We start from the raw sequence: 6,098 nt of genomic DNA, 5'->3' as shown, positions 1-6,098 counted from the left end.
GGAGCTGGTGAAGGGTCTCAAGGCCAAACTTCAAAAGGCCAAGGAGAGCACCCGAATAGCCAAGCAGAATGCTCACTAGCCTAGGAGGCAATTGAGGCTGAGAGAAAAGCAACCTACCAGTTGGGGGTGGATGAGACCGGGACCCAGCTTTTGGAGCAATTTGCCTCGGTTAGTCGAGACTACTGCGACATAACCTGGAAAAAGGCATTGGATGCTACTGGAGTCCCCCGAAATTTGACTTAAGATTACTTGGGAGTGTATACTACGATTTTGAAATCCGAGAGCTCCCAGGGTCTGATCCATATCCTCCTACACAGCTCCCTGAGGCTTCAGAGCAATCCTTGGTCGGCCAACTTCCACTAGTCAACCTTGAGGTTTCCAAGGAATCTAGTCGGCCCGATGATCCGAATAAGCCTGTTGAGGCTCCTAAGGGAAAGGACAAAGTTTTGGGGGAGAAGAAAACCCTCCCAGAATCCGAGGACCAAACTGTTGATCCTTGGTCTCTCAGAAGAAGGCCTAAAAATTTAAGGGTTTCCATTTTGTACTTATAATAGTTTCTTCTGTTATGCAAGGATTTTGTAAACTCTTTTTCTCTTAATCATTGAAACTTTTGTCTCTTCGTTGCATATCTTATGACTTATTATTGTTGCAAGCAACTGTCCCTTGTAATTATGGTGACAATATAGATAAATTTATCCACCATATCATGTAGATGACATAAGTAGTTAAAATTGGCACTAAAAAGAACAGTTAGTATAAGGCTTACCAATAAGCCACGAAAGCAACAAGTGATTATGGGAGCTTCGCAGGTCTTTTCAAATATGCATAGAGAGCATTATTACCCCTTGTTTTTGAATTAAATATGAGTAAGGAATCCTATCATAAATTTGAATTAACTTAAATACATTCAAGAATTTCAAGCGTGGCTCATCATATCATCCAGTTCGAGGGCTAGAGGCAAGAAAGGTTTTGACTTGGAATAGTTAGAGGAATTGCAAGGGAGTGTTGACTAACCCCAATCATCTGGTCCGAGGACTACATGCATGAATGGATTTAAGTTTCAACACTTAGCGAAATTGTAACAGAGTGTTAACTAACCTAAATCATCTGGTCCGAGGACTACAGGCATGATTAGATTTAAGTTTAAACACTTAGCGGAATTGTAACAGAGTGTTAACTAACCTAAATCATCTAGTTTGAGGACTACAGGCATGATTAGATTTAAGTTTAAACACTTAGCAAAATTGTAACAGAGTGTTAACTAACCTAAATCATCTGGTCCGAGGACTACAGGCATGATTAGATTTAAGTTTAAACACTTAGCGAAATTGTAACAGAGTGTTAACTAACCTAAATCATCTGGTTCATACAGGCATGATAAATCATCTGGTTCGAGGACTACAGGCATGATTAGGTTTAAATTTAAACACTTAGCGAAATCATAACAGAGTGTTAACTAACCTAAATCATCTGGTCCGAGGACTATAGGCATGATTAGATTTAAGTTTTAACACTTAGCAAAATTGTAACAGTTAACTAACCCAACTTATCTGGTCCGAGGACTATAGGCATGAATGGATTTAAGTTTAAACACATAGAGAAACGTAGCAGAGTGTTAACTAACCCAACTCATCTGGTCCGAGGACTACAGGCATGAATGGATTTAAGTTTAAATACATAGAGAAATGTAGCGAGGTGTTAACTAACCTAAATCATTTGGTCCGAGGACTACATGCATGATTAGATTTAAGCTTAAACACTTAGGAAAATGTGCTTCAAATGATGAGTCGGCATGCTAATTAAAGGGAAGATTCGATTAATAATAGTACTTTTTGAGGTTATTTACATTTCAAGGGCGGGATACCACATGGCTATCTAGATTTTCAAGGAAATATGCCCCAATTTCAGTCCCTGAAGTAATACGATATGGCCCTTCCAATTAGGCCCTAATTTCCCCAAGCTGGGTTCTTTGTAGTGCCGACAACTTTCCTCAACACTAAATCACCAGGTTCCAAAGGTCTTGGCCTTACGTTGGCGTCGTAGCCCTGCCTAAGCTTTTGTTGATAATGTGCCAGATGAACCATTGCATTTTCCTTCTTTCCTCAACCAGGTCAAACTCTTCTCTAGCTGCTCATTGTTATCAATTGGATTGAATGAACTAGTTCTCAACGTTGGGAACCCAGTCTCCAAAGGTATTATAGCTTTAGCCCCATAGGTCATTGAGAAAGGGGTCTTCCCGGTAGATTTACGAGGCGTAGTTCTGTAGGCCAAAGTACATGCGGCAATTCTTCTACCCACTTGCCTTTGCGTCGTCCAATCTCTTCTTTAGGCCATTTACAATGACCTTGTTGACAGCTTCTGCTTGGCCATTACCTGGGGATAAGCTGGGGTGGAGTATCTGTTCGTGATTTCTAATTCACTACAATGACTCCTGAATGCTTTGCTATCGAACTGCAGACCATTGTCCAAGATGAGAGTATGAGGAACCCCAAAACGAGTGATGATATTCTTCCACAATAACTTTTGTACATCTACATCTCGGATGTTGGCAAGAGGTTCAGTTTCGACCCATTTGGTGAAGTAGTCAGTGCCGACCAGCAGGTATTTCCTGTTCCCTGCGGCCTTAGGGAATGGCCCCACGATATCTAAGCCCCATTGAGCGAATGGCCACAGACTGGATAGTGGGTTGAGGGTTCTACCTGGCTGATGTATATTCAGTGCAAATCGTTGACATTGATCGCACTTCTTAACATACTCTTGGGCTTCTTTTTGCATGTTCAGCCACCAATAACCTTAAGTAATGGCTCGATGAGCCAAAGATCTACCCCCAGTATGACTCCTACAAATCTCTTCATGTAGCTTTTTCAGTAGCAACTCAGCCGCTTCAGGATGAATGCATAGTAGGTACAGTCCTGAATAGGAGCGTTTGTACAGTCTTTGGTCCTCAGATAGCCAGAACCTGGTCGCTTTCCTTCGGATTTTATCAGGTTCCCCCATTTCTTTGGGCAAAATATCACCCTGCAAGAAGTTAATGATAGGATCCATCCAACTAGGCTCGGCCTTGATCTGGTGAACTTGTACTGCCTCTGTTCGTGCTTCTATAGGCCCTTACAGGTCCTCGATGAGGATGACTCTTGGTAAATTCTGGGCCGACGAGGTAGCAAGCGTGGCTAGAGAATCAGCATGTGCATTGCCATTTCTAGGGATGTGTAGCAAATTAAAAAAGTCAAATCCCGACTGCAAGTGCTTAACTCGACTCAGGTATCCCTGCATTCTCTCATCCTTCGCTTCGAATTCACCTTGCACTTGACCGACTACCAATCTCAAGTCCGAGAACACTTCCAATGACTTTCCTCCCATTCTCCGAATCATGGCCATTCCTATTAGCAAGGCTTCGTATTCGGCCTCATTATTTGTGGCCGTGAAGTTCAGTCTTAGTGATTTTTCGATAACTATCTTCTCTGGAGATATTAATACCAGTCCTACATCAGAACCCTTTTAATTTGCTACGCCATCCACATACATTTTCCAATGGGAGGGGCTTTGTTGAGAGATCATGCCAACCGATTTTTCATCTATGTCCGACATTAGTATCGCTTCTTCTAAATGGGGTTTCGTGAACTCGGCCACTAAATCCGTAAGGATCTGGCCTTTGACTGACGTGCGGGGCATATATTTATTGTCGAAGGCCCTAAGATCGTAACCCATTTAGCAATCCCTCGGTGTAGTCAGCACTTCAGAGTATAGCCTTGAGTGGGAGCTGAGTGAGGACGATAACTGTATGGGCCTGGAAATAGTGAGGTAGCTTTCGTGTACCAAGCACTACTACTAGGATGGCCTTTTCCAGTGGCAGGTAACGGATCTCAGCTTCATGCAGCGACTTACTTATGTAATAGACTGGTCTTTGTACATCGCAATCTGCTCGGATCAACACCAAGCTCACAACATAGGGAGCCATCGTAATGTAGGCAAACAAGACTTCATCTGGCTCAGGGCTGGACATGATTGGTGGCCGAGCTAGATAATCTTTGAGTTGCTGAAAGGCCACATCACATTCTTCAGTCCACTTGAATCCTTTCCACTTGTTGAGTAGAGAGAAGAAGGGCCGACACCTGTCTGCTGACCGGGAGATAAATCGATTTAGGGAAGTAGTCATTCCAGTCAGTTTCTGGACTTCCTTGGGATTCCGAGGAGCTTGTAAATTGTTGATGGCCTTTATCTGGTCGGGGTTAACCTCAATTCCCCTGTGAGTCACCATGTATCTTAAAAACTTGCTAGATCCCACACCGAATGAGCACTTGGAAGCATTTAGGTGCAGCTTGTACTCCCTAAGGACTTCAAAGGTACTTTCAAGGTCCTTCACATGCTTAGCAACAACCTTGCTTTTCACCACCATGTCGTCTATGTAAATCTCGATATTTCTACCGAGCTGTGGCTCAAACATCCTCGTCATCATTCTCTGATAAGTAGACCTCGCGTTTTTTAAGCCAAATGACATCACCTTATAGTGGTAGTTACCAATAGGGGTGATGAAAGCGGTCTTTTCCTGGTCGTCCAGGGCCAAGGGTATCTGGTGGTAGCCTTGGAAGGCATCCAGGAAGCTCATCTGAGGGTGGCCGACAGTGGCATCCACTAGTTGATCGATTTTTGGCATAGGGAATGGATCTTTAGGGCAAGCCTTATTTAAATTGGCGAAGTCCACGCATACTAGCCATTTCCCATTCTTTTTCTTCACCACCACAGTATTCGCTAGCCACTCGGGGTAGAAAACTTCCTTAATAGCTCCAGCTTGTTTGAGCTTCGCTACTTCTTCCCTTACTGCCTCAGCGTGTTCCTTGGATGGGCGCCAAGGAGGCTGCTTCTTAGGGGTTATCAGTGGGTTGACTCTCAGATGGTGNAAATATATATATATATATATATATCTCATATGTTGTACACTAATGTATGCAAGTAGTGGAAGAAATATTTCTCATTAGCTCTCTTTTTAGGAGAAATCCCATAAGCATATGATTGATTATGAATTCACAAATAATAATCATGACCCACTATTCGAAACCTTTCTAAATGATATCAACTGCTTAATTTTGAGAAGGAATTCCAAAATATATTTGGGTTATGTAAACACTAAGGGATATTATGCTATGTCATAGATGCATCAATATATATCGCCCTTAAGTTAGAGAAAATTTTATACATTTGTGGTTAATATTATTTGTGAATTTCTTTATTGGTATCGTTGCTCCTAGTCTAACACTTTGCACAAAAAGAGTACATGTAGTACAACAACTAGACTAGAGCAACTAGGCTGTTTCGACTGTACATATACTGTCAAGTCCACATGATTAAGAATGAGAACTTGTCAAGAAGAGCCTGCAAAGAAGGAGATCAAAGGTATGTGACATGATAGCATCATATCACCCCATATCTCTATCTATATATAATTGTTGACACTGCTATAAGGTAATTTTGTACCAAGGACAAAAATCATGGAAAAGCCTAGAGTCTTTCCATAGCATCATGAATATTTCTTTCTTTTAAAAAAAAAATGCTATATTAGTATGCTATATGTTTGATATATAATGTTTCACACAATGATATGTAAGAGACATGGTGTTAAAACCTTAGCTTGAATATATATTGAATGTGAGAGTATGATGATAGATCATGTATCAAGTATAAGTACTCTTTTTAAATTATAGTATATGCGTAACCAATTAGGCATGTGTTCGGAAGAATCTTATCCTATGCACATGCCAATCTTGACCTTAATGGGATCACCCCTTAAAACAAACTAGAACAAAGGCTAAATGCCCTATAAAATCTTACCAATGGTATCTTTACTCATATGACATGTGTTTAATGAAACACTTTGCAAGTACATGTATAAATTGCAAAATGACAGGACTTTAGACAATCGATCATAACAGTCAAGTGAATAGCCCAAGAAGAATAAGAAAAGAAATTGGCCAACTAGGCCAATGTCTCAACAAAGAGACAAAAAGTGAAGGGTCATTTCACTAGTCGTGATCAAACGATAAAGGAAGTAATAATAGAAGCCCATGGGATAGCCTTCATCCCTAAAAGAAGGAAATATACCC

The sequence above is a fragment of the Quercus suber genome, unplaced genomic scaffold (assembly GCF_002906115.3).
Source record: "Quercus suber isolate HL8 unplaced genomic scaffold, Cork oak 2.0 scaffold_358, whole genome shotgun sequence".
In the NCBI taxonomy this organism is placed as follows: Eukaryota; Viridiplantae; Streptophyta; class Magnoliopsida; order Fagales; family Fagaceae; genus Quercus; species Quercus suber.
The sequence above is the reverse complement of the archived record's forward strand: the minus strand, read 5'-3'. Positions refer to the sequence as shown.